The sequence below is a fragment of the Lactuca saligna genome, chromosome 4, assembly GCF_052625555.1.
Source record: "Lactuca saligna cultivar CGN05327 chromosome 4, ASM5262555v1, whole genome shotgun sequence".
Taxonomy (NCBI): Eukaryota; Viridiplantae; Streptophyta; class Magnoliopsida; order Asterales; family Asteraceae; genus Lactuca; species Lactuca saligna.
The window spans coordinates 269,134,811-269,148,425 of record NC_136420.1 but is presented as its reverse complement, the minus strand read 5'-3'; the positions used below and the strand labels follow the sequence as shown (position 1 = coordinate 269,148,425).

The following is a 13,615-nucleotide window of genomic DNA, read 5'->3' as shown; positions in this document are numbered from 1 at the left end:
GTCGTAGCAATTAGGTTTTATGTTTCGTTTTGTTCTTTTTATGCCTTTTATATGTTTTTGTTACAGTAATATGTGACCCGTGGATCGAACACACCTTTGACACCACCAATTGAAGATCCAGAGTCAGCTTTTCATAAAAAGTATAAGAACTTAGGAGAATCAACCACACCAAAGAAATCACCATTCAAGGATCTAAAATCAGTTTTTCATAAAAAGAAGGACAAGCACATAGGAGAATCAAGCAACAACCCGAAAGATGAAGAAACTTTTGAAGGCATGGAGAACACTCCAAAAAAAGGAAACTGGTTATGAAACAATGAAAAGTAGTGAACTCGAAAGCGAACCAAAAGCCAACATCATAGAAATTTAGGACATGATAACGGAAGCCTACAAGAGGCGGATGCGTGAAGACACTGAAACCGGACTTGTGTAACCAACAATCCCCAACATTGTTACCTTTGAAATAAAAGGCCACATCCTAGCTCAACTGAAAGACATACCCTTCTATGGGAAATACCATGAGTATGATTACAAGCACCTTGATGAAGTCAATGACATCGCTGACTACTTCAGCATCCGAAACGTCCAACGCGAGACAATTTTACTAAGAAGGCTCCCCGTTACTATCAAGGGTGCAACAAAAGATTGGTTAAAGGAACTCCCACCATGCACAATAACAGCTTTAGCACAAATGTGCGAAGAGTTCATACAACAGTTTTTCCCACCATCTAAAGTTTCCAAGTTGAAGAAGTTCATCGAAAATTTCGAGCAACAAGCGGGTGAGTCATTGTACGAGGCGTGGGAGCGATACAAGGGTTTGTTGAGAAATTATCCTCAAAATGATCTAAACATCCAACAAGAAGTCTTATTTTCTATGATGGGATGAACGTCACTACTAGGCAACTCTTTAATTCTCAAGTGCCACTAACAAAGAAAGCACCGACTGCACTCAAGGAGCTAATCGAGGAACTTGCTAAACATTCGAGAGAACATAATCCTCAACATGATGCAACTAAGGGAATCATCAAATTTGATTTGGATAAAACGGGGGGCCGTCTTGGCAATGTTCCACAATATGGATACAAGGATGACTAAAACGGATCAAACAATCCATGTTATGTGAGTAGGGTGTAAAAACTATAACGGGCCGCATTTAACAAGAGACGGTGATCTATATGACAATGGAAACTTAAAGGTTCAAGCTTGCAACTCGAGGGGTGATCGTTATGATGAAGACTGGAGAAAGCCCAAGAAAAAGTGGTTGCATTATGATGAGTAAAAGAAAGACAAAGAAGAAAAATATGAGCAAAAAGGAAGAGGATTTTACCATAGAGAGGAACCTGCTCCTGAGAAGAAACCCGATTTTGAGTCAACCCTCACACATTTTTCAATTGCATCAAAAAAGAGGCATGATGAAACTAAAGTAATAATAAGAGATCAACAAGCTGTAATTAGGGATCAACAAAGTTTACTTAGAAACCAGCAAGCTTCAATCCTCAACATCAAAAAAAACTTGGGCAACTAGCTAAACAATTCAATGAATGATCTATAGGATCCCTTCATGGAAACACCAAACAAAACACAAAAGGAGCTCACATCCAAGCCATTACAACAAGAAGTGGGAAAATTGTTACCATCAGACTCCCGTTAACAAAAACAACCCTGATGATGAGTAGGAAGGTCGAGAAGCAAGTCAACAAAAAGAGTCTGAACAGTCGCCACAATGTGGTGCTAACACCATGACGTGGCAAGAACCTACAAAGAACAGTGTTGAACCAATTTAGACATACCGTCCACCAATGCCCTTTCTTAGTACAGCAAGACAAAAAAAAATGTTGAAGACTACTAGAAGTTCTTAGATCGCAAAATTCCCTTGAAATCAATGTCACGTTCCTTGAAGCCTTGGCTCAAATGCCAAAATATGCGAAGTTTCTAAAAGATCTCCTAGGTAACTGAAAGAAGATGGAGGGGATATCTAAGGTGATACGAAATGAAACCTGCTCAGCTGCAATGTTGAATATGCTACTAAAGAAGATGGGTGATCCGAGAAGCTTCACTATACCTTGCTAATTTGGAAATCTAGCCACTAGCCACGCTCTAGCTGACTCGAGAGTAAGTGTTAATTTGATGCCTTATTCATTCTTCAAGAAACTTGATCTCCCAGAACCAAGAACAGTTTGCATGATCATCCACTTAGCCAACAAAAATATTCCATTTCCAAGATGATTTTGTGAAGATCTACTAGTTAAAGTTGATAAGTTTGTTTTTCCTACATATATCAGTGATTTAGACATGGAGGAAGACAAGCAAGTCCCGATTATTCTTGGAAGGCCATTTTTGAGCATCGCCTGAGGTTTAGTTTATATAAGAGAATACAAACTCACTTTTCAAGTTGGAGAAGGTTACTTTTGGAGTAAATAGAGCAATCCAACACTCAAGGATAAGTGATGATACAACCTTCTCGGTTGATGTGTTTGATTGAATTCTAAAAAAAAAATTGGAGGATGGAAAGAAAAGGAAATCGAGGGATATATGGTTCTACAAGAAGGAGATTTTGATGCTGAACTTTACATACAAGAGCTAAAGCTACTAGAAGAGAACAAGTACAACAAATTGAAAAAGAGATTGAAGAACAGCACAATGTGGTACTGACATCAAGACGTGGTCATATGAATTATCACGATCAGACGTATTAAACTGCGACACCACGACATGGCAGGATACCTACATCGTGGTTACAAACCAAAAACCAAGAATTGAGATGAAAGCATTTCCTGAAAATCTAGAGTATGCATTATTGGAAGAAGATCAACAAAAGCCGGTCATTATAGTAGTTGATCTTGCAAAACATGAAAAGAAAAGCCTAGTGGAGGTGCTCAAGAAACAACAAAATGTCATGGCATGGAAGATCACCGACATCAAAGTCATTAGTCCCGCATATTGCTCGTATAAAATCAACCTACAAGAAGGAGTTAAGGTAGCGGTTCAACGCCAAAGGAGACTAAACCCAAACATGCAAGAAGTAGTAAAGAAAGTGGTAGGAAAACTCTTGGATGCCGTTATCATTTATTCAATATCGGATAGCTAATGGCTGAGTCACAAACAAAGAAAACGAGGTCATTCAAACAAGAAAGGTAACCGTTTAGCGTGTTTGCATCTATTATCGTAAGCTAAATGATGCCACATGAAAAGACCATTTTCCTTTATCATTTATTGATCAAATGCTGGAAAGATTTTCCAGTCATATCTATTACTGCTTTTTAAATGGTTTATCAGGATACTTTCAAATCCATATCGATCCTCAAGACTAAGAAAAGACCACGTTAACTTGATAAAGCGGGAACTTTGCTTATATATGAATGCTATTTGGGTTATGCAATACACCAACCACATTCCAAAGATGCATGATGGCAATCTTCCACGACATGTTTGAAAAATTCATGAAAGTATTCATGGATGACTTTTCGGTTTTTGGGTCCGCTTTTGAAGATTGCTTTTCAAACCTTGACTTTATGCTAGTAAGATGTGAAAGCACCAACTTGGTCTTACATTAGGAGAAATGCAATTTTATGGTTAAATAAGGAATTATATTGGGCCACTAAGTCTCTAAATTAGGAATAGAGGTGGACCGTGCAAAGTTTGACATAATAGCCAAGTTACCACCTCTCACAAACGTGAAAGGGGTAAAAAGTTTTATAGGCCACGGGGGATTTTACTACCGATCATAACATCGATAAAATTCATGAAAATTAAAAACTTTTTCAAACATCCAAAAACCAATATTTATCACAAAATGTTTTCGAAATAGTTTCATATCAGAGTATCCCATAAATCAAAATCATAAAATGCGATGAGGTGCACGATCAAGCCTTCGCCTTCCCGCGATCATCCGAAGTACCTGAAACAAAATACAAAATTGTAAGCCAGAAGCTTAGTGAGTTCCCCCAAAATACCAACGCCATACAAACCATAACCATATCATAACAAACACACAGCATGCATATAGAGTCTATAGTATGATTGGACCGCCCTCACTGGGCCTTCAGTCTATCTGGCCCACTCTCATAACCTTCAACATGTGTGGTCCGTCCTCCCGAGCCTTCATCCTATGTGGACTGTTCTCTGGGCCTTCGGCCTGAATGATATTCCTGATGGGTTTTGGTCATCAGACATCCTATGTGCTCATACAAACCCTAATGCTTGGATCTAGGTTTCTCTATTGTACATGCTTTGAATCCAAGACTATAAACCCTAATTCTAGCATGCAAGTAATCATATTAACATGTAATTAGGTTTAAGATCATACCTTGATTGTTATGTAGCAATAACAATCCCAATTCCTCCTTGTATTGACTTTGGAAGGCTTAGAGTCACAAGTGTAACTCCTCTAATGGTTTACAAACACCATAAGCAAATGGAGAAGGTATAAAGAGAGAGGTGAGAGGTTAGAATTCGTATCTAGGACCTCTTGGGAAGGGATTCACGAATTCATGGCCCTAGGGGTGTTTATATAGGTGTAGAGATAGGGTTTCAGTCATTATCCTTATCTAGTTGATTATCCATTAAGCAACCAATAAGATAATCCTTGAATCCTTATCATACTCGAATTCTAAGGGATTTACACCTCAAATTCGTTCACCATATATATATAAGATAATCCTTACCTTATTTTGTAACTATCACATAATTACAATTCAGCCCCTCTAGTTTAATTAATTACATTTGATCACAAAACTAATTCTTAATTAATTATTGACCAATATTAATTAAAAAAATATGATTTCTCCTTTAATATATTATTCTTATAACATATTAATAAATCATATTATCCTCTCTCTCTTTATTCATTTCTCCAATCAAGTTGCTTTGGTGAAGGCAACCTAAAAGGACCATGCACCATCGGGTCAAGTACATACCAAAATAGTTATGGACTTAGACACTAATCCAACAGTCTCCCACTTGGATAAGTCTAACAACTATTCTGCGTATGACTTCAGATCCTGATCTGCAATCGTAGCTTTCCAAAGCCGCTGTCAACTCTGATCATATCAGATACACGTGTCCTTAGATAAGGGATCATATATTCCTCCATTCTAGATATCGTATGAGATATGATTTCAAATCATTCTCTTTGTACTACTTCTCAATTTCCGATTTATGATGACAAACTAATTGAACAAATCAAATTAGCCCTAGCCCGGCCGAGCATTTACGTATGTCATCACTAAACCATCGAGGGGCCCAAAAGATATCGCTTTTATCCTTCTTTGGATAAAAGGAACGGATCAACTTTGATACAATGCTCGCTTGCACTCACTAACCAAATTACACACAACAATATGTTTTATAACACCAAGTTACTGGTGCGTTTACATATTATCAATGTGCAACCGATTTGCAAGATACAACTCACACATCTCGGTTTCAAGAATATAAGATGTTATCGTCTCACCAATCACTTGTAATACAATTCATGGAGTGATCCAAGTGAGCGTGGGTTTAATCCAATGCTCAAATCATATTCATAAGCACTCATGAACGTTGCAGCAAACATTTGCTTATGTCTAATACTCTTCTAGACAATCCACACACCAATTCACGACAGTCTTCATTCATATCTACTTCCAACATATGAACGACTGTGGCCCGTTTGAATAATTCGATTATTCTTAATAAACTCAATTATTCTGGAAGTCAAAACATGCAAGGTGAAACACAAGAATAATACTAATCCCATATGGCCTCAACCCTTTGAGTATAAACAAAACACGTTTTATTTATCACCATATCGATTACTCATTATTTGTCATTTCAGGTAATCAACTTCTTACTTGAATTATTACACTTGTCCCATGCTCCTAGCATGCACACAATGTTTACCTATGGTTCTTACTTTTGTGAAATAGACAAATTGAACACATTTCCAATCATTCTCATTTCACAACTCCAAATCCATTTTCTTAAGTGTAAGAATATCAAATTCTTGTTACTTATAGAATATACTAGATTCTAACACTTTATGCAACGATCCTTTTGTAATGTCACTGCACCAAAGTCTCAAAGACTATTGCCAATGATATTACAAATTCCTCTATCAGAGATTGTTACAAGACAATTCCTTAGATATGATGTCTCTTACTCAAAGTACATTCCTTTGAACATCCTTTTGCATAAAGGTTTCTAATCTAGACATAGATTTTCAATATTTACTTCCCAATATGGACATGCTTCCATATTTTCCATATGACAACTTATTTCTTAATAGAATCTTTTCTATTCATCATAATGTCAATATGGTCCATTAATACCATGCTTCCAACTACTCACAAGCAACCAATCCTCGTCGAACTTTGGATTGTTCTTTGACAGTTGTTTAATTATTTTAGTCAAAACCGATTCTAGTCCCTTTTCCCTCTAAATGCGCTAGACATTTGGAAAATTTTAGAATGGTCAAACATTAAAGCATTTGCAATCGATCCTATACCCGAAGCGTATGGGACATGATGCACAATGTTTTATTTGCTATGTTCTCAAAATTCGAATTGTCAAGAGGAATGCCGTAATCATAATCAAAATTTTAAGAACACACTAGGTACCTTTGACTAAATTTATTAACATTTCACAACCTAATCCTTTAGATTTGAAATGAAGCATAATATTCTCTCCCTTAATTATAGCAAAACAACCTTTCAACTCTTACAACTTTGCAAAGTATGACCCTTGTTTTCTATAATTAATATTGTCAACTATGCAATACTTGCCTTAATAATCATACAATCATAACATTTATGCTCCCACTATCATGATGATTATTATAAAACATAACACTTATGCTCCCACTAGCTTCGACATATTATTCATAAACATCTTAACTTTCAGAAAAACAATACTTATTGAATTTCTTAAGTTCATGTTTCTAATACTTAGTGCTTTGATAATCTTTTATCAAGGCTTCTTGAACTTGTACACCTTTGCCTTTGATAGTTGATATGTGTGTCTAAACAATTAAGACTAATTGCCAAACCTCACAATTCAAATTATGGAAAGGGATACCGTAACCATGATTGAATTCGAGAATGCAATTTTACAATCACTATCTTTTAAAATCTTTCTTAGTGAAAGCATTTCCTCACAATCATTTTCATGAAGGAGGAAATCTTATGACACTTAGATTTAAACGGTGTATGTGTTCCTATCCATGTGAATTTGTTAAAACTAAAGTTTACGACAAATTCAAACTCATATGGATCGAACTTCCTTAATCTTGATTTCTTGCCTTATGGTAGCACAGCTGCCCACCACGTCTTCCAAGTAGTTAAGCAGCTCACCTTTTCCTATCAATGTACTTTCCATTGATCAAGGTCCTTGCCTTTTATGCATTCAAATGAGAACTCATAGGACTCACATGCATAATTAACTCGATTGGATTGGCACAGAAACAAAATAATGTCAACACGCTAGGTTGCAAACCTCAACTCGTGTGCTAGTGATGATCAATAAGGTTTATTTGATTTGTTCTTGAAACCTTTCAAGACCATTAAGACTCCCACTGACTCCTTGACATATAAGATTCTCTTGTCAATAAACATTTGTTGACAACCAAATATTCAAGAGTTAGTGTAGCTTTTATCAAAACACTTCATAAATTGGTCTTAGTTGGTCTCTGTCTTATCCACGACATCACAACTTTCCACATTTGATGAATGTTATAAACCTTTAATACTTTTCACTCATTGTCACAATCTTAACTTTAAGACTTGTTATTGGAACGAAGTATGATAGACTTCTTGATTTAACCATTTCTTCAATCCTTGATTCCTCTTCTTAAACATACAATTGTACTAAGACTCACTTAGAGGATCAATTGAGATATGGTTCTTAATCATTAAGACCTATCATAAAGCATAAAATGTACTCTCCCTTCTTCTTAGAATGGAGAAACTTTTATCTTTCTGCCTACTTGACTCTTCTTATTCGTTCTGCTATTGATTTAAACATTTTTAATCAATTCAGAATTACACTTAATCTTATAAGCATAATCATATTTACTAAACCTTTAGTAAATCATGACGAATATCTTTGTTACTCTTATGGTGAACTTGATCAACACACAACTTTGTGTACTCGATCTCCTAGTCCTTCACTTGACAAATTGTCAATGAATTAGTCTAATTTCCAAATACGTAATTTCTCATTCATCGTGCATCCACGTTGCATGATTCCAAGTTTCTGTCCAATTGAAACTTGGGCGATGAGAAACTCCCTATTTGGTAAAATTCTTAACATTTCCATAAATAACATAACTAAGAATCATATCCATTCGTTGTAGAAATATGCAAACATCAATTTTCATAACAATTTCATTGCAAGGAAGTAAACAAATAAATAAGTTAAACAAAATTTGTTTTATTTATAAAAGCAGCGGAAAAACATTTGTCCTTACAATGCAAAATCTATTGAAAACTATGTAAAAGGAAAATTTCTAACAACTCTATCATAACTATCTAAGCTCAAAATCCAATCTTCAAGTCCATGTGATCGAGATCCATCACTTGTGATTAGATTCATCTTGCTCTCTTATCAAGCTTCCTTTCTTTTCACCGATCCTTCAAAACATTCAAATGCAATCTTATCACATCATGTATTAAGAATCAATGAATAGGAACTTAATGGGGTTAGATAGTGGATTCTTACCTAAAGTGTAGTCATACTTTTGACTCTCCCATCTCTTAGATCTCTTAGGTAAATAGGGCAACTTCGTCTCCAATGCCCCTTCTCTTGGCAATAAAAGCAAATTGATTCTTTTGGAACAACACATGGAACTACTTCAGACATCGCCTTTCACTTATGATCAAACTTTTCGATCATTTCATGTCTTCCATTGCCATTGTCTATATCCATAGAGGTCTTGAAGGCAGATTCACCAATCAACTTTGCTTTTCTATTGCGCCAAACCATTGTTGATTCAGTAGCAATAAGCATATAGGTGAGATCTATAAGGGTCATATCGCGTTCATCATATAGTACTCTCTTACGAACTCACTATATGAGTTAGGAAGTGACTAAAGAACCCAATCAACAGCCATCGCTTCACCGACAACGGATCCCATCATTCTTAATCTATCAATGTGTGACTTCATCCCTAAGACGTGTGCACACACCGACTTTCCCTCTTTATGTTTACTTGCCAAAAGGGCTTGAGTGATATTGAACCTTTCAATTTTACAATCTTGTGGGTTAGGGAGAATAATTGGAGGAGGAGGAGGAAGTGAAGCATGATTTCTTGTTCCTCGATCGAATCGTGTAATATCATCTTCATGTGGAATGCTTGTTCCACGGGATTTGGGAAGACCATAGTTGTCAAACTTTGACATCTACAAAACGGGAGAAAACAAATTCAAGTTAGTTGATCGATTAAGTCCTTAGTAAATCACCCAAATGAGATACTAAGGCTAGAACCCAACACAATACGCTACAACCTAGAAAAGGGATGCCGTAATCTAGTTGCAGAATATTTGAAGGTAAGTGAATGACGATTCACTAATTTCCACCATGAAAAATGAAAAAGAAATTTAAGTTTTAGATCTATGAAAACTCCTAGATGCTTTGAGATTCATTGAACTTTCAATGGCATGTTTAAATCTCGATATGCCCCTCTTGTTTGTGACTGGGATGCCGAGGATCACAAAGCGGGTGTGAATAACCATGCAAACTTACATGGTGCCCTCACATGTTACAGTCACCTATTCGATGTGCCGGTAAACCACACACGCTCCATCGAACTATGACAAACATTGAGTCACCCTTTGCTACCTTTGCTTAGAACCATTTAGTGTGCCGGTAAACCACACACGCTCCACTAACGTCTTCGCAAGGGCACAAAGTGTAATTTCATGGAATTGCATCAATTCACTTTTGCCTAAGTAACTAAGATTGGGAATTTGAAAAACATTTAGTTACTTTGTATTTTACTATACTTATAATGGAAGGTTTCGTCCTATCTTACCCATTCGGCTAACGACCCTCCACTAGTCAAGAGTGCGGTGGGTAAGAGTGGATACCCATTCAATCGCCATTTTAATGCAATTTCCTTAAACACCCCTTATAGACCAGCTTTGTGAATGAGGCCTACTAACGGTAAGACTGACTTTTACTCGTACATATATATAATGTTAGACTTTTAATGTTATATATAGTATAGGGTGTATTTTATACTTTTAAAATACTATATGGTTAACTTTAACAATTACACTTTTAATTCAATTAAAAGGTTAACTTAAACCTTTATGGATTTATTAAACCTCTTTTAATTATACTCCTTAATTAATTAATAAAACCATAAGGGTGTGATTTGAACTTTTCAAAACATTACTAGAGTTTTAGAATTTAACATTTCTAATTAAACCTTTTAATCAACTTTTAAATTCCAAAACTTGAGGGCAAGTTTTGAAACCTTTTTCAAAACATTAGGGTTTTAACTATTTAAATTTCAATACTTCAAAACTTTTGGGTTCAAATTTAAACTATAAAACCTAAAGGGGAAAATAGGAAACCTTTCATAACAACAAGGATCAAATAACAAATAATTTTAAATTAACATTTAATTACATAATTATCCATATTTGATTTATTTAATGATTTCTTGCAAAACAATTTATCAATTTACTCAAAATAATTAATCAATTATCTTATAAGGAAACAATTATCTTGTTAATTGATAATTATCTTTAACTAGATCAAGAATATAGTCATATATATATATCATAAAATCGGATTTATATTGATCTAACATGATAAGGTAACTATCCAAATGCAAAAACAACAATAAATCCCAAGATAAGCATTATCTGACGCTCGAACTCGCCGAGTACCACACTGTACTCGCCGAGTTGAGGTCTACTCGCCGAGTACACTGTGGTACTCGCCGAGTTCCTCAGCCATAAAGCCCAAAAAACGATTTTCCAGTTATACAATGCATCAATACAATTTAAACCAAGCTAGACTCTGATACCACTGATAGGTTTTGGTCATAAGACATCCTATGTGCTCATACAAACCCTAATGCTTGGATCTAGGTTTCTCTATTGTACATGCTTTGAATCCAAGACTATAAACCCTAATTCTAGCATGCAAGTAATCATATTAACATGTAATTAGGTTTAAGATCATACCTTGATTGTTATGTAGCAATAACAATCCCAATTCCTCCTTGTATTGACTTTGGAAGGCTTAGAGTCACAAGTGTAACTCCTCTAATGGTTTACAAACACCATAAGCAAATGGAGAAGGTATAAAGAGAGAGGTGAGAGGTTAGAATTCGTATCTAGGACCTCTTGGGAAGGGATTCACGAATTCATGGCCCTAGGGGTGTTTATATAGGTGTAGAGATAGGGTTTCAGTCATTATCCTTACCTAGTTGATTATCCATTAAGCAACCAATAAGATAATCCTTGAATCCTTATCATACTCGAATTCTAAGGGATTTACACCTCAAATTCGTTCACCATATATATAAGATAATCCTTACCTTATTTTGTAACTATCACATAATTACAATTCAGCCCCTCTAGTTTAATTAATTACATTTGATCACAAAACTAATTCTTAATTAATTATTGACCAATATTAATTAAACAAATATGATTTCTCCTTTAATATATTATTCTTATAACATATTAATAAATCATATTATCCTCTCTCTCTTTATTCATTTCTCCAATCAAGTTGCTTTGGTGAAGGCAACCCAAAAGGACCATGCACCATCGGGTCAAGTACATACCAAAATAGTTATGGACTTAGACACTAATCCAACAATTCCATGATGGGTCTACAGTTTATTTGCACCACCCTGGGTCTGTTGGCCTATAGCACAAAGCAGGACCCCCTCAACCCACCCGCAATCATACAACCAACACATAAATATCATACGCTAGCTAGCAAGCACAAAAACTCAAGCCGATATAACAGATCGTTAATCATAACATCATCCTATATACCATGATATCGACCTAACAGGTCACTAACATAGCATCATCCTATATAGCAGGATACCGACCTAACAGGTCACTAACACAGCTGATGGGTTTTGAGCATTCTAACACTCCTATCATGTACACGCAACCCTTGAAACCTTGGATCTACGTTTTCTATATCATACATGCAAATTTGATTTTCCAAGGTTCTCAACCTAACTAGCATGTTATGGAGTACTTGTAATATAATACATTTGGTAGAATAACATACCTTTTCATAGTGGTTGATTTCTTGGAGTTATGAGAGCCTAGCACAAATAATGTGGATGCCTCAAATCGAATCACAAATCACCAAAACACCTTGGAAGACTTAAGAGAATAGAAAGCACACTAGAAATCGGCCACCCTTTGTTCTCACACACACTAGTGCCATTTTTTGTGCAAAATACCTCTTTATATAGTATGGAGTATTAGGGTTACATTCATGTAAACCCTAATACGCATGACCTTTTATTTCCATAGGATCCATAGGTTAAAACTCCATGGACTATCCATGCAATCTTAGTCCATCCTAAATGAACTTGACTCAATATATATATATATATATATATATATATATATATATATATATATATATATATATATATATATATATATAAGAGTCCATATTTAATTAGTTCCTTTTGATCACTAAATTAATTCTTGATCAATACTAATTAAATAATATGATTTCATACTAATATATTATAAGTAACATACATGTTCAGTTATCATGTAATGTTAGTTTAAAAAGTGAATAATATTATATGAATTTTAGTATTAAGAAATAGCATGTTATGTTAGTTTAAAAATTGAATAATATTTAGAATCATGCGAAATGTATTGGAAGTCTTATGAGATTCCAATTAAGTGTCAGTTATTGAAATTAACGAAAATATGAATTGGAAATAAGTGAAAAGAATGTTAACGAAAGTTGTAAAGAATCTCGTTAAAAACAATTCGGCGAAAACCTCATCGAAATCCGAGTTATAACGAGGAAGTTACCGCTTATTGAAGTTTCACGATAAAACCGGCACGACGTTGTATGACGTAGAAAGTGAGTTTTCGATAAAATACTTTTTAGCCCTTATAATCTAAATGAAATTTTTAGTAATCATTAAAATGAGAATTTTCATAAAATGAACGTCAAAATCTAACTTCGTATGAGGAAGTTATGATTTTTCTAAGTTTCGGTATAGCAGTAGACAGCTAAAAACTCAAAATAAAGATCGAGTGATTTTTACACGACACAACATAAACGAGAATCGAAGGTCTCGTTAATAAAAGTACAACAGTAAAAAGGCAGATGAAAACGGACGTCAGATGAAGAAGTTATGAAATTTTAACGGACTTTTCCTGTCTCAGCTTGTTAAAATAATATAATATTAAAAATAAATTCAAAATTAGCCGAACGAGTCTAAACTAAAGTTGTAGAGCATAATTTCACCTACGCGTGGATATAAAGAACATCAAAACCGAAGCTCGTATACGAAAGATATGGATTTTTGGAGTTCGGAGCACAAACTTCGAGACCTGACTGCGTTCACAACGTGAACATAGAATTCATGATGTGAATTAGTTGAACGATACCTTTCGAGCCTAAA

At 35.1% G+C, this 13,615-nt stretch overlaps 1 non-coding gene across 1 annotated transcript; it reads right to left on the bottom strand.

The window, feature by feature from the left end:
* Positions 1-739: 739 nt before the first annotated feature.
* Positions 740-846, bottom strand: LOC145044704 (small nucleolar RNA R71). The gene has a single exon (XR_013681649.1). It is a non-coding gene; the product is annotated as a small nucleolar RNA R71 (small nucleolar RNA).
* Between the last annotated feature and the right edge of the window lie 12,769 nt (positions 847-13,615).